At 42.7% G+C, this 23,953-nt stretch overlaps 1 long non-coding RNA gene across 1 annotated transcript; it reads left to right on the plus strand.

Moving 5' to 3' along the window:
* Positions 1 to 5,054: 5,054 nt before the first annotated feature.
* On the plus strand, positions 5,055 to 10,021 carry LOC129814849 (uncharacterized). The gene is made up of 2 exons (XR_008753363.1): positions 5,055 to 6,661; positions 6,775 to 10,021. It is a non-coding gene; the product is annotated as an uncharacterized LOC129814849 (long non-coding RNA).
* The last annotated feature ends 13,932 nt before the right edge of the window (positions 10,022 to 23,953 follow it).

A 23,953-nucleotide genomic window follows, 5' to 3' on the forward strand; every position in this document is an offset into this window, starting at 1 on the left:
GATCGTGACACACGGCGCTGCACGATTTACAACTGTCCCGTTGACGGCACCTCTATCCCTTAAATAGTCTGAACATGTTTCATTTTTCTTGACATCATACAGTGGCTGGGATGTTTTTACTCACACAATAAACAAAACACAAACTAGGATATAAAGGGCGAGACGGTAGGACTACATCAGGTCCGCGCGCACACGCATGCACGCACGCACGCACGCACGCACACACACACAACACACACACACGTCTGGTAGTTTAACATCATTTAACATTAAAAACACCAGTGGTTGTCAGAGATGGAATGAAGGCCAGTAGAGATGCTGACTCCAGCAGCGATGAGCAATGGGGGACATAGCTAGCTTAAAATGCATTTAAACTGATGTTGAGATAATTAATATAATACATGCAGGCCGCCTTTGCGATTGTGACTTATTTATCCATGAAGTGAATACGATTTGCCACATCATCTCTGGGTTTCCTCAGACACACAAAACTGATTGCAATGAGATAAACAAGACTGATTGTAGTGAGATTGCAGGACAGGTGGAATCTGAGAGGAGCTATTTGCATAGCTATAGCTCAAGACAGACAGACAGGTGTCTTCACAGTTGTCCTGGATGATTTTATGTTAGTTCAGTGTCAAGCGTAGGACTATCTATAGCGCTCATTTTACATTACAGCAAGACAAATGAGATTGTATTTGTCACATGCGCCATTTACAGAAGGTATAAAAGGTGCAGTGAAGTACTTGTGTGCTAGCTTCCTCAACCATGCAGCACTTTAAACAATAACAATAACACCAATAATAAGAGTCAAGTAAACAATAACACCAACAATACGAGTCAAGTAAACAATTACAATAACACCAACAATAACAGTCAAGTAAACAATAACAATAACACCAATAATAAGAGTCAAGTAAACAATAACTATAACACCAATAATAAGAGTCAAGTAAACAATAACAATAACACCAATAATAAGAGTCAAGTAAACAATAACACCAATAATAAGAGTCAAGTAAACAATAACAAGTAATAAGAAAACACTAAGTCCCTATTCCACTGGAATAGGGGGGGGATTGACTTCATTATAATGTCATTTCGTCAAGTTTCTGTTTTTAATGACATTAATTTCAACTATTTTTGCTTGCTGATGTAAATCGAACCTCAATTTGGAATCACAATATGTTTTTTTAGCTGCGGATATTTTTCCTCAGATGTGACCAGATTCAGGGAGATGAGCAAGTGTAAGATAAATCACATAGTTACAGAAGTGCAAGGGCACGAACTCCGAACTGATTTTCTTCACTTAGGACTGGAGAGAGCTGCAATACGAGTGTCTTTCCAGCGACAGAGGATGAGATGAGTTCACCAAGGCCAAAGGATACATGAATAGCTCATTTACATATCGCTTGCTTTGTTGTCCAGGGCTGAAGATATTTGCATATTGCAGATTTTTTTCCCCTCACCTTTATTTAACCAGGTAAGGCCAGTTGAGAACAAGTTCTCATTTACAACTGCAACGTGGCCAAGATAAAGCAAAGTAGTGCGACAAAGACAACACATAGTAACACATAAACAAATGTACAGTCAATAACACAATAGAAAAATCTATGTACAGTGTGTGCAAATGAAGTAAGGAGGGAAGGCAATAAATAGGCCGTAGTGGCGAAGTAATTACAATTTAGCAATTACCACTGGAGTGATAGATGTGCAGACGAGGATGTGCAAGTAGAAATACTGGTGTGCAAAAGAGCAGAAAAACAAAAACAAATATGGGGATGAGGTAGGTAGTTGGATGGGCTATTTACAGATGGGCTGTGTACAGCTGCAGTGATCGGTAAGCTACTCTGACAGCTGATGTTTAACGTTGGTGAGGGAGATATGTCTCCAACTTCAGTGATTTTTGTAATTCGTTCCAGTCATTGGCAGCAGAGAACTGGAAGGAAAGGCAACCGATGGGGGTGTTGGCTTTGGGGATGACCAGTGAAATATACCTGCTGGAGCGCGTGCTACGGGTGGGTGTTGCTATGGTGACCAGTGAGATGAGATAAGGCAGAGCTTTACCTAGCAAAGACTTATAGATGACCTGGAGCCAGTGGGTTTGGTGACGAATATGTAGCGAGGATCAGCCAACGAGAGCGTACAGGTCGCAGTGGTGGGTAGTATATGGGGCTTTGGTGACAAAACAGATGGCACTGTGATAGACTGCATCCAATTTGCTAAGTAGAGTATTGGAGGCTATTTTGTAAATTATGTCTCAGTCAGGCTGCTCAATGGAACACAAATAATTTGTTTTGACAGTTACTCGAATGAGTTTTTAAGAAGTGACTTCCTGTTGGTAACAGCAATGTAAATCATGGTCTTCTATCAGTTACTGCATCTGCAACATCCTCTGACCTTTTTGTAACCTTCTGTAACTCGTCCCAAAGCACTGCTACTGCAATATTGATGGGTCTCACTACTTTGCCAGAAGAATTTACTTTAATAATCCAAAATAAATCACTTAATCTTCATTATGGTGTATATCAGCCCTTGGTTCAATACTATTTTCAATCTTTCAAATACTTTTACCGTTTGCTTGAGTCTCCCTGCAATACCAGATGGGCAGGGTTTTCCATTTTGGAACTTTGTTTATTGGTTAATTAAGCTGGGCAAGCTCAATAAAACACAGATAAAGTATTTTACATTTTTGATTGTGACTTACATTTCAGCATTGTGTTTCATGTTTATGAATTGTACTATATATTTGTGAGTTGTAACCCACTCTACACATGTACATCATGTTCTCACTTATCTGTCCCTGAATCATTATCTGCTGCCTGTTTGATCTTGTTCTCTGTCAGTTTTCCATATTTTAGATTTTGAGCTTCAAATCTTCAAATAGTTTTTTTTGGAAACTGCAGAGTAAGCCTCGGTTGTCTGATGTTGTCAGTCACAGCCCAAATGTAGCTCTGTCAGGCTAACAAACATGTCAGCTTTTTGGATTGTCCTGGTTCTCTCGCTCAGACCTGTCAGAGCCAGTCATGATTACCCACCAGTGTGTCTCTACAAGAAGACTAGCAAAGTGTCATGCTGTGAGTGACAATAGCAATGGGATGGACGTGTGTGGCTCCTACAGTGAGGCCTACTGTGATTGTCTCTGCAATCTATTTATATCTTCACAATTTCTCATCTCTGTGTTCAATGATTTACCTAGCTACGGTAAAAAAAAATGATAATACACAGAACAAAAATACAAACACAACATGTGAAGTGACCCATGTATCATGAGCTGAAATAAAAGATCCCAGAAATGTTCCATACGCACAAAAAGCTTATTTATCTCAAATCTTGCACAAATTTGTTTACATCACTGCTAGTAAGCATTTATCCTTTGGCAGATAATCCATCTGCCTGACGGGTGTGGTATATCAAGAATCTGATTAAACAGCATTATCATTACAGTCACCTTGTGCTGGGGACAATAAAAGGCCACTCTAAAATGTGCACTTGTCATTGTCATACAACACAACGGCAAGTTTTGAGGGACTGTGCCATTGTCATGCTGACTGCAGGAATGTCCACCAAAGCTGTTGCCAGAGAATTGAATGTCCATTTCTCTACAATAAGCCGCCTCCAACATTGTTTTAGAGAATTTGGCAGTATGTCCAACCGGCCTAACAACCACAGACCACGTGTATGGCGTTTTGTGGGCGAGCGGTTTGCTGATGTCAACGTTGTGAATAGAGTTTCCCATGGTGGCGGTGGGGTTATGGGCAGGCATTAGTTACGGACACAATTGCATTTTATCGATGGCAATTTGAATGCACAAAATACCGTGATGAGTTCCCGAGGTCCATTGTGAGGCCCTTTTTTTGTTTAGTTTACTGAGTCTTAACACCAATACTGCTGAACAAAACTACCAAGAGTCAAAGAGAAATGACCTGACCTTGACTGATGATCTTGATTTTAACAGAAGCACTGACTTGAAAAGTGGACGTGATCAATGAATGCCAGTGGCAAAGAGACGCATGGACAGCGAAGTAATTGATCTATTCTCAACAAAAATATAAGCGCACCATGCAACAATTCCATAGATTTTTACTGACTTATACAGGTCACACGAGGAAATCAGTCAATTTGAAATACATTCATTAGGCTTTAATCTACGGCTTTTAAATGACTGGGAATACAGATATGCATTTGTTAGTCAAAGATACCTTTACAAAAACAGTAAGGTTAGCTACATAGTCATATAAATGACAGTTCTGCTCTGGTGGAAAACATGTGGTTTTGGGCCTGCGTCTGTGACCAGGGCTGAGGTAGAGTAGAAGTCTGCGGGAGATAGTGCAGTGAGAATGCCCATAGATGACAGTGTAATATATTTATACAAGTATACTATACTTAACCCGTGTGTGGTGTTCAGGTCTGTGGGACCCATTTTCAATGTTTACTAGAAGAAAAATTATACAATGAATACTTTTTTTCCACCTGAGGCTCATCGACCTTGGCTCATTTTCTGTGAAGAACATGTAAAATAATACATTTTCATTGGCACTCTCCAGATCCCAATCACCTGAATTCTGATCACCTGTTCACACACCTGTATGTCATTATCACACACTATTTAGTTCAGTTCTTTGCACCCCATCATTGTGAGGTATTGTTTGTTTTGTGACACACTTCTATTCGGAGCACTGGTTTCCAGTAATTTGATCCTCCCGTGTCTGATAGTTTTTGCCTGCCTCACTAACGATGCCTTTTGTCTATTCCCTGCCTGTACTTTAGCCTATTGGATTTCCTGTTATCAACCTATTGCCTGATCTCCCGGACGACGTTACTAGCCTTTTCCCTGCCTGTACTGTTGCCTTTTTGGAGCCTCTGTGTATGACCTTCTGCCTGTCCCTGGACCCAGCTACCTGCCTCCTCCTGTGGTCTTTTGCAATAAACACCTGCTACACCCTGCACTTGAAAACAGCTCTCTGTCTCCCATCGAGTTCATTACAAACCCAGCCAGGTGCAAATTGGAGGAGGGACACAACAAATAAATAGCTTTGCATGTGTAGCTCCTTACCACAATCAACCAGCATGGTAAAAATGATCCCTGCTCAGAGTGCCTTGGAAATATTTTTTTGCAGAGAGAGAAGCTAGCGGGGAAGGAACCTCTTCCACTTTGGAAGATGAAGAATTTTCTGAATATGAGGATCATGTCTCTGTCAATTCGGAGTCTGACAGTGAGTTGGAAGAAGAGGATGAGATTTACCCTTAGTCAGCCCCAGGACCAGCCCGTCAGCAGCTACCCCCAGGACCAGCACGTTAGCAACCAGCTCATCAGCAGCCTGCAAGAGGAGAAATATGGCTGTCAAAATTGTGAAATTGAATGGTCTTCTTGCCCAAGGAATGAGACTACATAGCTACTAATGTGATAAGGATGCAACCAGGACCGACGCAGATGGCAGTTACTCATGTGCAGGACATGAAGTATTTTTTTGAACTGTTCATCCGAGACACCATCCAGAAAATCATTCTGGACTGCACTAATTTGGAGGAAAGGCGTGTTTTTGGAGAGCGATGGGGTTCTTTGGGGTTCTTCTCCTTGCTGAGGTTTTCAGATCCAACGAGGAATCCACAGAATCCCTGTGGGATGCAGAAACTGTCAGAGAACTCCTTCCATGCAACAATGTCTCTGGAAAACTTCCACATTATTTCCAGGATTATCCGCTTCGATAACCGAGACACCAGACCAGCTCGGCGGCAGACAGACAAGCTAGCTGCAATCAGGTCAGTGTGGGACAAGTGGGTGGACCGCCTTCCCCTGTTTTACAACCCTGGGCCCAACATTACTGTTGATGAGCAGCTTATGCCATTTAGGGGCCGCTGCCCCTTCAGGCAGTACATACCGTCTAAACCCGCAAAATATTGAATCAAGATCTGGTCCTGCCTGTGATGCTGCATATATGGGGAAGCCAGATGGAGGAGCCCCTGAGAAGAACCAATGGATGTGGGTTGTACTGGACGTGACACAGGGACTCCGTGGCCACAACATCATTCAATAACTGTTTTACTTCGCGCAAGCTGGGACAGGAGCTCCTCAAGAGGAAGATGACGATGGTAGAAACAGTATGAAAAACAAGCCAGAGCTCCCACCTCAGCTGTTGAATACACAGAACAGGCCTATCAATTCCTCTAAGTTTGTGTTCACAGCCGACACGTCTCTAGTGTCCTACGTGCCAAATAAAGGCTAAAATGTGGTACTCATGAGTACGCTGCGTAGGGATGAGAGAATCTGTGGCCAGGAACATCAAAAATCAGAAATCATAATGCATAACAATGCCACAAAAGGAGAGGTAGACAATTTAGATACGCTGGTGACTGACTACAGCTGCAAAAGAGAAACCCTACGTTGGCCACTTGTGATATTCTTCAACATCTTGGACATCTCGGCGTACAACGTGTTTGTCATCTGGATGGCGTTGAACCCAGACTGGAAAAGAGGGAGGCTCCAGAGGAGATGGCTCTTTCTCGAGGAGCTGGGCAGGACATTGGTAAGACCTCAAATCCAGAGGAGGCAACATATCCCAAGGACCCCAGCTTCTGCAGCAATCATGAGGAGGATTCAGGAGGAGGATGATGGTGTCCCATCCGCTCGACCCACAGAACCAACAACTCCAATACCGGAGTAAGTGTGTGTGTGTGTGTGTGTGTCTGACTCTTCTACCTTGGCTGTAACTATATATGTGAGTGAGTGAGATGTTAGTAAAATTCCTGAACTAAGTGTTTTCATCATTCTAGATTGCAGCCGGTAGCAACACAAGAAGAAGCACTGCGATGTGTGTGGACCCAAGAAGGACAGGAAGACACAGTACACGTGCATCAAGTGCAAGAAGTACATTTGCAACACACACAGTAAAACTCTGTCCCTCATGTGGTGTGTAGACCTGCCTTAATTTGTGTTAAATGGGGCTTTTATTGATACATGTGATCAAGCAGAGGTAAATAGCAAATATTAACCATGTATGCTGTCTATATTACTTGTAATTGATATAAGTCAACATCTAAGTATTAAGTATTTTTACGTAAACTGTTATGGCTGTATTGTTTTAAAACCCCAATAATGTGGTGGGTCCATCAGACCCGCGAACATTGGGTGAATAACAAAAACATGTACACCAGGCAAGGGTTAACACTAAGGGAATCTTGATTCAAACTTTTTTGTCACAGCCAGACCACAATGCACCAGTATGACATTCAATTCTAGCCAATATATACACGTGCACAACCGTATCAGCATTTGTCTGAGAAACAAGAGGCCTGAACAAGCATTGTGTGTAATTTTAGTAGAAGGGGGCCAAGAGGACTAAGATATTTACATACAAATTCTTAAATCAATCGGGGAAAGCTCAACGGATTGGCTATAATATCACACTGCACTACCGTATGTAGAGTGAGGTTTTTGTATTGAAAGCATATGGCTCCACCCAGTGGTGGAATTAGGTAAGTAACATTTTACAATACTGTGTGGATGGAAAAAGTGTAAATTAATCATTTTTAAGGAATACACAGATAAACACTGACAAACAGTGAATATGCTAATCCACTATCCACTATCCATCAATAAAAAAATGCTGCCCATATATTTATAGATCAGATAACATAATGCTTTACGGATTAGTACTGGTACAATATATAAACTAGTCCACAGGGTGGTGCTTTACTAAAGTCTGATGGCGCTGGGCTGGAACAAAAGCCTTCACACACCACGTCCCTAAAGGACCCGAGGTTACCCAGAGGAAATACTGTAGTAGGGCTTCCCTTTGCCATCCTCATTTGTTTGCACATCTCACTACAGTCTGCAGAATCCAATAGTTCTGATCAGGAACTAAGACGAGAGCGTTGCGATGCTGCGTCAGTGGATACATCAACATGACAAATGGTGCGTGTAGCACAAGCAACCCAGCTACACGCACTGTTGTCGAGATGTGTTTATGTCATGTTAGGTTCTCCATTAAGGAATCCTTCTTAGCTCCGAGAGCACGGCCTACACACCGCTCTTCTAACGCTTGTTAATGATGTAGTCGGGCAGCTTCTGACACCTTTATATGATAACGTGCTTCTGTTACCAGCTTTTAACGCCTTAACATGTAGGTTGTACTCTCTGTCTGTACTCCGCTGAGGTGATTGTTCTCATACCAATTTCCCAATGTTTTTGTTTGATGAGTAAAATCAAGCAAAATCAAAACGAATAGTTTCATCACAGGCTGTGTCTGTAACCCAATGGATCTATTTGAATTATTTTGAGAAGGAAATCATTTTTGCGGGAAATGATCAAATGTAGGCCTACACATAGAAATAGAATGTGCGTCCCCAGAACGTGCGTCCCCATTCAAGTAAATGATGGCATAATGGGTGGATTGGCAGCCAGTTTGAGTGTACCCATAGGAGCAAAGCAGGAAGTAAAAGCAGGAAGTGTACCCATCAATCTGTGCTGTGATTTCTTGAGTCAACTTTACTGATATGACAAAAAAATACATTCCATTGCATGAGCCACATCAGTTAACATCATTTGAATGAACAGTCTACGTTACCATGGAAATTGTTATTATCATCACAATACCAGGCAGCCATTGCGAGTGTTCCTATAGATGCGGTAAAGGAGTCAATGGAACGCAGACCGTTGCAACGACCAGATTGGCGCACATTCAACACATCTGATCTAACAAAGCGTATTTGTCACATTTGTCATGATTTATGTATTGTAACAGGCTCACAATGTGGTTACTTAAGTCTGATTTGGATATATTTGGCGGTTTTCGCTGCATAACATTTAGAAGTTGTCCCTTTTCAGGTTTAAAAGAAGTGACTGTTAAATTCTAACTCCCGTTCGTATAAGGTGGTTAGCATAGCTAGCACACAGAAATGTGGTGGTCAGTCGTTTTGAACTGTAATTCAGTTGATTGGCGATGATGACATGAACATGTGTTGGGGTTGACATCCATAAAAGCATTATACTCAAGAGTTGTACCTCAACATATACACAATAGCCTAAATGCAGGCACATTTTGCTGGTGGGCAATGAGGAGATTCGGGATCTTTACCCCATGGCCCTTTTCCCCCACCCATTTCCTTGGCAACTCCATTGTTTGGTCGAGTTTGATTTACCACATCTATGAGTTTACCAGTCAAATTGCCACAGTTAAAGGTTCCAAGCCTGTTCTGTTCATTATATTTCTATGTGCCTACACATCTACCACCCATCCCTCCCTCCCTCCACCCCCCTGACCCCAGACTCAACATGCCACTCTTAGATCAGGGTTAATCTCTGCTCAGGATATTACTACAGTATAAATGAATAGTGGGAGAGGAGAGCTGGCTAAAAATAGCGGGAGATTTGGTCCTGCTTCAATAGCAGCCATTGTTCGTTACTTTACATAATACCCACTGACGTGAACCCTTATTGTGCTAACCCAAAGTAACACCATAAACCATCTAATCTAACCGAACACATCTGTATTTGTGTCCATAACGTTCACTTGCATACATCCAGTAAATATCATTTATGACATGTGTTCAGTAAATATAGTTCTATGCAATAATAAGTGGTCACTGTCACGTTCCTGACCTATTTATGTTAGTTTTTGTGTGTTAGTTGGTCAGGACGTGAGGTTGGGTGGGCATTCTATGTTATCTGTTTCTATGTTGGTTTTGGTTTGCCTGGTATGGCTCTTGATTAGAGGCAGGTGGTTTGCGTTTGCCTCTAATTAAGAGTCATATTTAGGTAGGGCATTCTCACTGTTTGTTTGTGGGTGATTGTCTCCTGTGTCAGTATGTTTGTTCGTACCACACTGGACTGTAGCGTTTGTTTGTTTCGTTTTCGTTTCGATGTCGTCTGTTACCTGTACGTAAGTTTATGTTTAGTTATGTAAGTTTATGTTCAGGTCTCGTCAACGTCGTTTTGTTATTTTGTAGTTTTGCAAGTGTTTGTTTTGTTTCGTGTTGCCATCTTTATCGTTGTGTTAATAAAGATGGCTTATTTCCCAAAGCCTGCGTTTTGGTCTTCAGATCCCTCTCTCCTCACCTCGTCCGAGGATGAGGAGAGCGTCACCCGTTACAGTCACATTTTATTTACAGTGCATTTAACATGTCTCAATACACTTTACAAAGACAAAAAAAGAATACACATGCTTGATGAGTATACACACATGCACCTAAATACACATGTAATAGCTTTTCCAGTTCTACAGTATTCTCTTATATTGTAGGCCTGAGGCTATCTAAAGATGTGTCCACAGAAATAGAAGCAATGTTTCTATGACTGATCAGTGATTCTATTTCTATGGCTGTGTCGCTTGTTGATGACACTTTAGTAGGCTAGTGTCACAAGACTGACTCCTTCATGTGCGTGTTTAAAATGGGATAGGCACTGTAGATAGGCCAACACAGATGCCCACTGGACCTTTACCAAGTAAAGGCTTACAATCTTAGTAAGCCATGCAGCATAATGCACACGTCAGCAGACAAGCCAAATGGAGGCCTGAACCAGAGTTTCCAATGCAAACAAACGTTCACAGTTTCAGTTGGAGACAAACCAGGTGACGCAGGCAGAATCTTTCACAGAGAGTCTACTCTGTAATGAAAATAGAACTACGCAGACGATTCATAATCTTAGTTTGTTAAAGAAATTGTAAGTAAGAAAGATCTAAAAGACTGTATATAACTGTTTAACTGTGTAAAAAACATTTGGTTAAAAGACAATGGGGGCTCTATTTTAACATACGTAAGGCAATGGTAAACCTAAGCATAGGCCATAGAGCTATAGGTCTAGGAGTGGGTCAATTTTTTTTTCTTCTATTTTCACAACAGGAATTATGAGCGCAATAGCTGGCGGTGGCATGAAAGGGCTGGGTTTTGATGAATAAACAAGTTGCCGGTGTGACAAGGGCTTGGCCACCCACTTATGGAACGCCGTTTGGGTCTTTGCGTGTCAAAAAAGATACGCGTCAAATAACACTATTTGACGCGTCAAAGAAACGTTTAATTTGACACGTCAAATAACACTATTATATTATAGAATGTTGTGTGTGCTAAATTTTCACATGCAAGCAAATCGTCACCACTACGATCAGTAGCACTGTCAAAGCTGTACAAAAAAAGTCTGCAAACAAGCACACACGTGTTTACAATACCGCGTTGGTAATAAGGCATTATTTGTTCGAGCGAATGGGAAAACATCTGTGTGAGCATTTGAAATAAGAAATAAGGGTAGGATCAAACGAGCAGGATACATTTTGCAAACATCTTTCATACAGATGTCATTAGAAACTTCTGTGGTAGGTAGCTAGCTTTAGCGTGGTACCGTCCTAGTAATGCAACGACCAATGCAACGACAAAACAATGACCAGAAACTGCAGTTTGCAATCTAGAAGTAACTGAATGTAATCAGATAATGTTACTGAGTTTGGGTAATCCAAAAGTTATGGTACTTATTACAGTGTTGGACAGGTAACTATGTATGTAATGGATTACATTTAGAAAGTAGCCTACCCAACCCTGCCAGCTACTTAACCCTGTTGCCCAAAGCTAACGTTATAAGTAGCCAGCTAGCTTCAGTGAGACTTGACCGTACCAGGTTATGTGAAGGTAGCCACAATAAGGTTGAACAGGCTAGCAATAGGGGTTGCAACAATTTTGGAGGATAATTTGTAGGCATCCAGATTTTGCAGCTCTTTCAGAACATCAGCTGTATGGATTTGGGTGAAGGAGAAGGGGGGGGGGGGGGGGGGGCAAGTTGCTGCAGGGGGTGCAGAGTTGTTCGCCGGGGTAGGGGTAGCCAGGTGGAAAGCATGGCCAGCTGTAGAAAAATGAAATTATCGATTATTGTAGATTTATAAGTGGTGACAGTGTTTCCTAGCCTCAGTGCAGTGGGCAGCTGAGAGGAGGTGCTCTTATTCTCCATGGACTTTACAGTGTCCCAAAACTTTTGGAATTAGTGCTACAGGATGCAAATTTCTGTTTGAAAAAGCTAGCCTTAGCTTTCCTAACTGACTGTGTATATTGGTTCCTGACTTCCCTGAAAAGTTGCATAACGCAGGGGCTATTCGATGCTAATGCAGAACGCCAGAACGCCAAGTCTGGGGTGAACCAAGGGCTATATCTGTCCTTAGATTTTTTTTGTTGTTGAATGGGGCATGCTTATCTAAGATGGTGAGGAAAGCACTTCTAAAGATCAACCATTACGGACACAGGCAATGAGGCAGTGATCACTGAGACACTGGTTGAAGACAGCAGAGGTGTATTTAGAGATCAAGCTTGTCAGGATGATATCTAAGAGGGTGCCCATGGTTATGGATTTAGGGTTGTACCTGGTAGGTTCCTTAATAATTTGTGTGAGATTGAGGGCATCTAGTTTAGATTGTCAGATGGCTGAGGTGTTAAGCATATCCCAGTTTAGGTCACCTAACAGTACGAACTTTGAAGATAGATGGGGGGCAATCAATTCACACATGGTGTCCAGGGCACAGCTGGGGGCTGAGGGGGGTCTATAACAAGCGGCAATGGTGAGAGACTTGTTTCTGGGAAGGTGGATTTTAAAAGTAGAAGCTCAAATTATTGGACACAGACCTGGATAGTATGACAGAACTCTGCAGGCTATCTCTGCAGTAGATTGCAACTCTGCCCCCTTTGGCAGTTCTATCTTGTCAGAAAATGTTGTAGTTGGGGATGGAACTTTCAGGATTTTTGGTGGCCTTCCTAAGCCAGGATTCAGACACGGCTAGGACATCAGGGTTGACGGAGTGTGCTAAAGCAGTGAATAAAACAAATTTAGGGAGCAGGCTTCTGATGCTAACATGCATGAAACCAAGGCTTTTACGGTTACAGAAGTCAACAAATGAGTGCGCCTGGGGAATGGGAGTGGTCCTGGGGGCTGCAGGGCCTGGGTTAACCTCTACGTCACCAGAGGAACAGAGGAGGAGTAGGATAAGGGTACAGCTAAAAGCTATACGAACTCGGCGTCCAGTGCGTTCAGAACAGAGAGTAAAAGGAGCAGATTTCTGGGCGTGGAAGAATAGATTCAAGGCATAATGTACAGACAAGGGTATGGTAGGATGTAAGTACAGTGGAGGTAAACCTAGGCATTGAGTGACGATGAGAGAGTTTTGTCTCTAGAGGCACCAGTTAAGTCAGGTGAGGTCACCGCATGTGTGGGGGGTGGGACATAAAGGCTAAGACATATTGGACAGGGCTGGGGGCTCTATAGTGAAATAAGACAATAATCACTAACCAAAACAGCAATAGACAAGGCATATTGACATTAGGGATTGGCATGTGTAGCCGAGTGATCATAGGGTCCAATGAGTAGCAATAGGTGAGTCAGGGAGCCGATTCAGTAGTCGCTAAGTAGTCGCTTAATATCCTAGGCCTAGTGTAAGATCCTAGTAATATCCTAGGCCTAGTGTAAGATCCTAGTAATATCCTAGACCTAGTGTAAGATCCTAGTAATATCCTAGACCTTGTGTAAGATCCTAGTAATATCCTAGACCTAGTGTAAGATCCTAGTAATATCCTAGACCTAGTGTAAGATCCTAGTAATATCCTAGACCTAGTGTAAGATCCTAGTAATATCCTAGACCTAGTGTAAGATCCTAGTAATATCCTAGACCTAGTGTAAGATCCTAGTAATATTCTAGGCCTAGTGTAAGATCCTAGTAATATCCTAGGCCTAGTGTAAGATCCTAGTAATATCCTAGACCTAGTGTACGATCCTAGTAATATCCTAGACCTAGTGTAAGATCCTAGTAATATCCTAGACCTAGTGTAAGATCCTAGTAATATCCTAGACCTAGTGTAAGATCCTAGTAATATTCTAGGCCTAGTGTAAGATCCTAGTAATATCCTAGGCCTAGTGTAAGATCCTAGTAATATCCTAGACCTAGTGTACAATCCTAGTAATATTCTGGGCCTAGTGTAAGATCCTAGTAATATCCTAGACCTAGTGTAAGATCCTAGTAATATCCTAGACCTAGTGTAAGATCCTAGTAATATCCTAGACCTAGTGTAAGATCCTAGTAATATTCTAGGCCTAGTGTAAGATCCTAGTAATATCCTAGGCCTAGTGTAAGATCCTAGTAATATCCTAGACCTAGTGTACGATCCTAGTAATATCCTAGGCCTAGTGTAAGATCCTAGTAATATCCTAGACCTAGTGTAAGATCCTAGTAACATCCTAGGCCTAATGTAAGATCCTAGTAATATCCTAGGCCTAGTGTAAGATCCTAGTAATATCCTAGGCCTAGTGTAAGATCCTAGTAATATCCTAGGCCTAGTGTAAGATCCTAGTAATATCCTAGGCCTAGTGTAAGATCCTAGTAATTGTAACGGCTTTCTTCCTGGGATGAAGGAGAGGACCAAAAGGCAGCACAGTTAGTGTTCAACATATTTAATCAGACGATACACGGTGAACATTAACAAATAACAAAATAACAAAACGTGAAAGCCGAGACAGTCCTATCTGGTGCAGAACACAAACACAGAGACAGGAAACAACCACCCACAATCCCCAACATAAAAAAAAGCCACCTATATATGATTCTCAATCAGGGACAACGATTGACAGCTGTCTCTGATTGAGAACCATATTAGGCTGGACACAGAAACAGACTAACTAGACACACAACATAGAATTCCCACCCAGCTCACGTCCTGACCAACACCAAACAAGCAAACACATAAGAAATCTGGTCAGGACGTTACAGTAATATTCTAGGCCTAGTGTAAGATCCTAGTAATATCCTAGGCCTAGTGTAAGATCCTAGTTATATCCTAGGCCTAGTGTAAGATCCTAGTAATATCCTAGGCCTAGTGTAAGATCCTAGTAATATCCTAGGCCTAGTGTAAGATCCTAGTAATATCCTAGGCCTAGTGTAAGATCCTAGTAATTGTAACGGCTTTCTTCCTGGGATGAAGGAGAGGACCAAAAGGCAGCACAGTTAGTGTTCAACATATTTAATCAGACGATACACGGTGAACATTAACAAATAACAAAATAACAAAACGTGAAAGCCGAGACAGTCCTATCTGGTGCAGAAATAATGTAATAGAAATATAATCCTTAGTTGCTACATCCATTTTTGGACTTATAAATTCATGATATATGCCCATAGACTTTTGAAGAATATAACTTACAAATGCCTAATGAGCTCAGTTCAACTTTCGCACACAGAAAACACTGAGTGTACAAAACATGCTCTTTCCATGGCATAGACTGACCAGGTCAATCCAGGTGAAAGCTATGATCCTTTATTGATGTCACTTATTAAATCCACTTCAATCAGAAGGGGAGGAGACAGGTTAAATACGTTTTTTTTTAAGCCTTGAGACCATTGAGACATGGATTGTGTATGTGTGCCATTCAGAGGGCAAGACAAAAGATTTAAGTGCCTTTGAACGGAGCATGGTAGTAGGTGCCAGGCGCACCGGTTTGTGTTAAGAACTGCAACGCTGCTGGGTTTTTCCCGGTCAACAGTTTCCCATGTGTATCAAGAATGGTACACCATTCAAAGGACATCCAGCCAACTTGAAAGAACTGTGGGAAGCATTGCAGTCAACATGGACCAGCATCCCTGTGGAACGCTTTCGACACCTTGTAGTCCATGCCCTGACGAATTGAGGCTGTTCTGAGTGCAAAAGGAGGTGCAACGCAATATTAAGAAGGTGTTCGTAATGTGTTGTTTACTTAGTGCATAAGCTCGTTTTACTCCATTGTTTGTAAGCAATGTAGGCCTAAATGTAAACAAACGTTGTATAGCCTCAAAACATGTTTAAAACTATAATTTTGATATAATGGATGGTCAATCATTGCATCCATAGCTCTGTCTATGAATTTGAGAATGGTTACATTTCTCCAGGCCCATCCCTCAGCTTAAAACCAAAACAATTTCAATTAAGGACTAACTTTAAATCAACAACAATATTTCTAAATAGTTAGAAAGATAAATACACAACACAGAGGACTAGATGGCAAGAGGGAATTAACGATCAATGGAAATAGTTATTTTTCTGTAATAGGGAATTAATGATTAATGGGTCAGAGACACAGGAGGAATTTCAGTCCGGGAGTCAAAGCTACATAGCAAGTTCTCATTGGTCAAAATGTTCTATACATTGAGCCTGAAATGGGATACTTGTTATCTGGCCACTGGCCCAATTTTATTGCCAGGAATTATAATTGGTCAACCACAGGCTAGGGTTGGGGGTTTAAAAATAAATCCTGTCTCTTTGTTCTGTGGAGAGAATCACTGAGGACAGGGGAGAATGAACATCTACCTCTCAGCATATCATCTATGATTTGTCCTCTTTGAATAAACCTATTTTTCTCCCCATGATTTGCTTTGAGGTCTGTGTTATTGAAGAGTAATTGCTAACACAGCTTAAAACAAAAACAATTTCAATTCAATTCAACTTTAAAATAACAACAATATTTCTAAATAGGATAGGGTCAGAAGCATGATATCATAAATCGCTTCTCTCATTCCATGGCACTGTGTGCAAATATAGGGCCAAATAAAATCAAATCGATTTTTATTTGTCACATGTGCCGAATACAATGGAATGCTAACTTACAAGCCCTCAACCAACAATGCAGATCAAGAAATAGAGTTAAGAAAATATTTACGAAATAAACTAAAGTAAAAAGTTAAATAAGTAACACAATAAAATTACATAATAACAAGGGGGTACCAGTACCGAGTCAATGTGTGGGGCTACAGGATAGTCAAGGTAAGGTAGGGGTAATGTGACTATGCAAAGATAATACATTTACATTTACATTTAAGTCATTTAGCAGACGCTCTTATCCACAGCGACTTACAAATTGGTGCATTCACCTTATGACATCCAGTGGAACAGCCACTTTACAATAGTGCATCAAGATCTTTTAAGGGGGGGGGGGGTCAGAAGGATTGCTTTATCCTATCCTAGGTATTCCTTAAAGAGGTGGGGTTTCAGGTGTCTCCGGAAGGTGGTGATTGACTCCGCTGTCCTGGCGTCGTGAGGGAGTTTGTTCCACCATTGGGGGGCCAGAGCAGCGAACAGTTTTGACTGGGCTGAGCGGGAACTGTACTTCCTCAGTGGTAGGGAGGCGAGCAGGCCAGAGGTGGATGAACGCAGTGCCCTTGTTTGGGTGTAGGGCCTGATCAGAGCCTGGAGGTACTGAGGTGCCGTTCCCCTCACAGCTCCGTAGGCAAGCACCATGGTCTTGTAGCGGATGCGGGCTTCAACTGGAAGCCAGTGGAGAGAGCGGAGGAGCGGGGTGACGTGAGAGAACTTGGGAAGGTTGAACACCAGACGGGCTGCGGCGTTCTGGATGAGTTGTAGGGGTTTAATGGCACAGGCAGGGAGCCCAGCCAACAGCGAGTTGCAGTAATCCAGACGGGAGATGACAAGTGCCTGGATTAGGACCTGCGCCGCTTCCTGTGTGAGGCAGGGTCGTACTCTGCGGATGTTGTAGAGCATGAACCTACAGGAACGGGCCACCGCCTTGATGTTAGTTGAGAACGACAGGGTGTTGTCCAGGATCACGCCAAGGTTCTTAGCGCTCTGGGAGGAGGACACAATGGAGTTGTCAAAACCGTGATGGCGAGATCATGGAACGGGCAGTCCTTCCCCGGGAGGAAGAGCAGCTCCGTCTTGCCGAGGTTCAGCTTGAGGTGGTGATCCGTCATCCACACTGATATGTCTGCCAGACATGCAGAGATGCAGAGATAATAAACAGCAAGTAGCAGCAGTGTAAAAACAAAAAAGTCCAGGTGGCCATTTGATAAATTGTTCAGCAGTCTTGTAGCTTGGTGGTAGAAGCTGTTAAGGAGCCTTTTGGACCTAGCCTTGGCACTCCGTTACCGGTTGCCATGCGGTAGCAGAGAGTACAGTCTATGACTTGGATGACTGGAGTCTTTGACAATTTTTTGGGCCGTCCTAGCATATAGGCCCAGGATGGCAGGAAGCTTGGCCCCAGTGATGTATTTGGGCCACACGCACTACTCTCTGTAGCACCTTACTATCGGATGCCGAGCAGTTGCCATACCAAGTGGTGATGGAACCAATCAGGATGCTCACAATGGTGCAGCTGTAGAACTTTTTGAGTATATGGGGACACATGCCAAATCTTTTCAGTCTCCTGAGGGGGAAAAGGTGTTGTCGTGTCCTCTACACGACTGTCTTGGTGTGTTTGAACCATGATAGTTTGTTGGTGATGTGGACACCAAAGAACTTGAAACGTTCGACCCGCTCCACTACAGCCCCGTCGATGTTAATGGGGGCCTGTTCAGCCCTCTTTTTCCTGTTGTCCACAATCATCTCCTTTGTCTTGCTCACATTGAGGGAAAGGTTGTTGTCCTGGCACCACACGGCCAGGTCTCTGACCTCCTCCCTATAGGCTGTCTCATTGTTGTCGGTGATTAGGCCAACCACAGCAAACATAATGATGGTGTTGGAGTCGTGCTTGGCCATGCAGTCATGGGTGAATAGGGAGTACAGGAGGGAACTAAGCACACACCCCTGAGGGGCCCCGGTGTTGAGGATCAGTGTGGCAGATGTGTTGTTGCCTACCCTTACCACCTGGAGGCGGCCCATCAGGAAGTCCAGGATCCAGTTGCAGAGGAAGGTGTTTAGTCCCAGGGTCCTTGGCTTATTGATGAGCTTTGTGGGCACTATGGTGTTGAACGCTGAGCTGTAGTCAATGAACAGCATTCTCACATAGGTGTTCCTTTTGTCCAGGTGGGAAATAGCAGTGTGGAATGCAATTACGATTGCGTCATCTGTGAATCTGATGGGGCGGTATGTGAATTAGAGTTGGTCTAGGGTTTCCGGGATGATGGTGTTGATGTGAGCCATGACCAGCCTTTCAAAGCAATTCATAGCTACCGAAGTGAGTGCTACGGGGCGGTAGTCATTTAGACAGGTTACCTTCACATTCTTGGGCACAGGGACTATGGTGGTCTGCTTGAAACGTGGGTATTACGGACTCGGTCAGGGAGAGGTTGAAAATGTCAGTGAAGACACTTGCTAGTTGGTCCGTGCAAGCTCTGAGTGTACAACCTGGTAATCCATCTGGCCCTGCGGCCTTGTGAATGTTGACCTGTTATAAGGTCTAACTCGCATCGGCTACAGAGAGCGTGATCACACAGTCGTCCGGAACAGCTGGTGCTCTCATGCATGCTTCAGTGTTGCTTGCCTTGAAGCAAGCATAGAAGGCATTTAGCTTGTCTGGTAGGCCTCGTCACTGGGCAGCTTGTGGTTGGGTTTCCCTTTGTAGTCCGTAATAGTTTGCAAGCCCTACCTCATCTGACGAGCTTCAGAGCCGGTGTAGTAGGATTGAATCTTAGTCCTGTATTGACGCTTTGCCTGTTTGATGGTTCGTTTGAGGGCATAGTGGGATTTGTTATAAGCGTCCGGATTAGTGTCCCACTCCTTGAAAGCCGCAGCTCTAGCCTTTAGCTGAGTGTGGATGTTGCCTGTAATCCATGGCTTCTGGTTGGGATATGTACAGTTGAAGTTGGAAGTTTACATACACATAGGTTGGAGTCATTAAAAATTGTTTTTCAACCACTCCACAAATTTCTTGTTAACAAACTATAGTTTTGGCATGTCGGTTAGGACATCTACTTTGTGCATGACACAAGTAATTTTTCCAACAATTGTTTACAGACAGATTATTTCACTTATAATTCACAGTATCACAATTCCAGTGGGTCAGAAGTTTACATACACTAAGTTGACTGTGCCTTAAAACAGCTTTGAAAATTCCAGAAAATGATGTTTCTGATAGGCTAATTGACATCTTTTGAGTCAATTGGAGGTGTACCTGTGGATGTATTCCAAGGTCTACCTTCAAACTCAGTTCCTCTTTGCTTGACATCATGGGAAAATCAAAAGAAGAAAAAAAAAATCTAAAGAATCAGCCAAGACCTCAGAAAAAAATTGTGGACCTCCACAAGTCTGGTTCATCCTTAGGAGCAGTTTCCAAATGCCTGAAGGTACCATGTTCATCTGTACAAACAATAGTACAGTAAGTATAAACACCATGGGACCACGCAGCTGTCATACCGCTCAGGAAGGAGACGTGTTCTGTGTCCTAGAGATAAACGTACTTTGGTGCGAAAAGTGCAAATCAATCCCAGAACCACAGCAAAGGACCTTGTGAAGATGCAAAAAAACTAAAATAGAACTGTTTGGCCATAATGACCATCGTTATGTTTGGAGGGAAAAGGGGGAGGCTTGCAAGCCGAAGAACACCATCCCAACCGTAAAGCACGGCAGCATCATGTTGTGGGGGTTCTTAGCTGCAGGAGGGACTGGTGCACTTCACAAAATAGATAGCATAATGAGGCAGGAAAATTATGTGGATATATTGAAGCAACATCTCAAGACATCAGTCAGGAAGTTAAAGCTGGGTCACAAATGGGTCTTCCAAATGGACAATGACCCCAAGCACACTCCCAAAGTTGTAGAAAAATGGCTTAAAGCGAACAAAGTCAAGGTATTTGGATGGCCATCACAAAGCCCTGACCTCAATCCCATAGAAAATTTGTGGGCAGAACTGAAAATAGAACATTTGTGGGCAGAACTGAAAAAGCATGTCTGAGCAAGAAGGCCTACAAACATTACATTTACATTTACATTTAAGTCATTTAGCAGACGCTCCTATCCAGAGCGACTTACAAATTGGTGCATTCACCTTATGATATCCAGTGGAACAACCACTTTACAATAGTGCATCTAACTCTTTTAAGGGGGGGGGGGTTAGAAGGATTACTTTATCCTATCCTAGGTATTCCTTAAAGAGGTGGGGTTTCAGGTGTCTCCGGAAGGTGGTGATTGACTCCGCTGACCTGGCGTCGTGAGGGAGTTTGTTCCACCATTGGGGTGCCAGAGCAGCGAACAGTTTTGACTGGGCTGAGCGGGAACTGTACTTCCTCAGAGGTAGGGAGGCGAGCAGGCCAGAGGTGGATGAACGCAGTGCCCTTGTTTGGGTGTAACATGACTCAGTGCAACAGCTCTGTCAGGATGAATGGGCCAAAACTCACCCAACTTATTGTGGGAAGCTTGTGGAAGTCTACCTGAAACGTTTGACTCAAGTTAAACAATTTAAAGGTAATGCTATCAAATACTAATTGAGTGTATGTAAACTTCTGACCCACTGGGAATGTGATGAAAGAAATAAAAGCTGAAAGAAATAATTCTCTCTACTATTATTCTGACATTTCACATTCTTAAAATGAAGTGGTGATCCTAACTGACCAAGACAGGGAATTTTTACCAGGATTAAATGTCAGGAATTGTGAAAAACTGAGTTTAAATGTATTTGGCTAAGGTGTATGTAAACTTCCGACTTCAACTGTACGTACGGTCACTGTGGTGAAGACGTCGTCGAAGCACTTATTGATGAAGCCGATGACTGAGGTGGTACACTCCTCAATACCATTGCATGAATCATGGAACATATTCCAGTCTGTGCTTTCAAAACAGTCCTGTAGTGTAGCATCCGCGTCATCTGACCACTTCAGTATTGAGCGAGTCACTGGTACTACCTGCTTAAATTTTTGCTTGTAAGCAGGAATCAGAAGGATAGAATTATGGTCAGGTTTGCCAAATGGAGGGAGAGCTTTGTATGGGTCTCTGTGTGTGGAGTAAAGGTGGTCTAGAGTTTTTTTCTCCTCTGGTTGCACATGTGACATGTTGGTAGAAATTAGGTAAAACGGATTCAGTTTTCCTGCATTAAAGTCCCCGGCCACTAGTAGCGTCACTTTTGGATGAGCATTTTCTTGTTTGCTTATGCTCTTATATAGCTCGTTGAGTTTGGTCTTTGTGCCAGCCTCGGTTTGGGGTGGTAAATAGATGGCTACAAATAATGTAGACGAGAACTCTCTTGGTAGATAGTGTGGTCTACAGCTTATCATGAGGTACTCTATATCAGGTGAGCAATACCTCGAGACTTCTTTAATATTAGACGTCACGCTGTCACGACTTCCGCCGAAGTTGGTCCCTCTCCTTGTTCGGGCGGCGTTCTGCGGTCGACGTCACCGGTCTTCTTGCCATCGCTGATCCACCTTTCATTTTCCATTTGTTTTGTCTTTGTTTTCTACACACCTGGTTTCATTCCCCAATGACATGTTCATGTATTTATTTCATGTTATATTTCATGTAACCCTCTGTTTTCCCCATGTTTTTGTGCGTGACTGTTTCTATGTTCTTTCGGTACGTTATGGCTGGTTTTCGACGGGTGCTGTTTTGACCCGTGCGTAATTGATTACCGTTTATTGTTGGTCAAGTGTATTGTTACCTTGTGCCTTTTATTTTGAGTAAAGTACGTTGCTCACTCATTCGGCTCTCCTGCGCCTGACTTCATGCACCAGCTACACCCATCTTCTGGCACACGCACCATCAGTTATTGACAAATAGACACACACTCCTGCCCCTCGTCTTACCAGACGCAGCTGCTCTGTCCTGCCGATGCACAGAAAACCCAGCCAGCTCTATGTTATCCGTATCGTTGTTCAGCCACGACTCGGTGAATAAGATATTTTAATGTCCCGTTGATAGGATAGTCTCGGCCGTAGATTAAAACAATCGCACATCACTACAATATACTAGGTTCCTGTCAATTGATATGTAATTATAGGAGGTTAAGTTTGGAGGAGCATCTTTGTAATCGGACTAGGGATGCTCTATGAAAATGGGGATGGATAGCCCACTCGAACAAGTGAAATAAGGTATGCAGGTTTGTGAATAATGAAAAAGCATGACGCCAAAAAACAAATACTTCAAAGCGCTCTTAGTATTAAAACCCCTTAATTCATAGGCTACTTGGCTAATGGCCGAGATAATAAGACGAACCTATGCAATGCTGTTAAACCAGCCTCGATTTAAGGGAAGGGTAGGCTATGCTTGTTTTTTAATCAAATAAAAAAAATCAGAGCAAACTATACTCTTTTTAATGTTTATAAATATGAGATTCACTGGTACAAAAGGCACATCTATCTTCCATGGGCACTGTGCATCATGGCTGGTTCGGCTGCACTTCCGCTCTCAAAATCCATGCCATAATCAACTGCGTTACCCTATAAGACCAGCGTTTTTTTTTGTGGAACTTCCCATTAGTGCTGCATCAAATTGTCACTTTTGCTCTTGTTTTACCTCAAATATTGTCACCCCTCCCACCTCAGCGTGAGCGAGCTGATTAGACAGATATATTGCCGAACCTGGCGTCAGGGCTGGAAAATGCCCGTGCGCAGGTTTTTACATGATGAAATTGGCACTTGTGCCTCAGCGTCATCCGAAATGGAGCCCTAGGATTGATCAGATCTTTTTTTTTTTTTTTTAAGAATGTGTTTTCAGAATACCTCTTTAAATTCCTTCTTATAGGCTACTCTAGCATCCATTTTAGGTAGGCCTACCCCATCTGCAGAATTCCTGCCATACTCACTGTATCCATGGAAACTATGATCAGTGCGTGGGAGGAGAGACTTGCCCAGAGTGTGTGTGTGTGTGTGTGTGTGTGTGTGTGTGTGTGTGTGTGTGTGTGTGTGTGTGTGTGTGTGTGTGTGTGTGTGTGTGTGTGTGTGTGTGTGTGTGATGGAACAATGGCAGGAAGACAGTTGGTTTGTTTTACTGGCCTCAGTGCTCACATACAACACTAGGTCTGACTGACTGAAGTGTCTGCAGAGGAATCTAAAGGGAAACGAAAACAAAAACAGGAAGCTGGACAGAATTCTATCTGTCCAGTTGAAAAAGATAGATTATTCTATAGGCCAACTGTACAGTGGCGTTCAGAGTTATTGTAGGCCCATATAGCACAATCTGTTTTGTGTTGTATCTGACCTTCAGATAATGGTCTTTTTTAATTAATAAAAGTGTGTTTATGACATAAAAAAGGACATTGTATTATTTTCTATGGTACAGTAGTATGTTACCCTCACAA

This window comes from Salvelinus fontinalis, chromosome 18, assembly GCF_029448725.1.
Source record: "Salvelinus fontinalis isolate EN_2023a chromosome 18, ASM2944872v1, whole genome shotgun sequence".
In the NCBI taxonomy this organism is placed as follows: Eukaryota; Metazoa; Chordata; class Actinopteri; order Salmoniformes; family Salmonidae; genus Salvelinus; species Salvelinus fontinalis.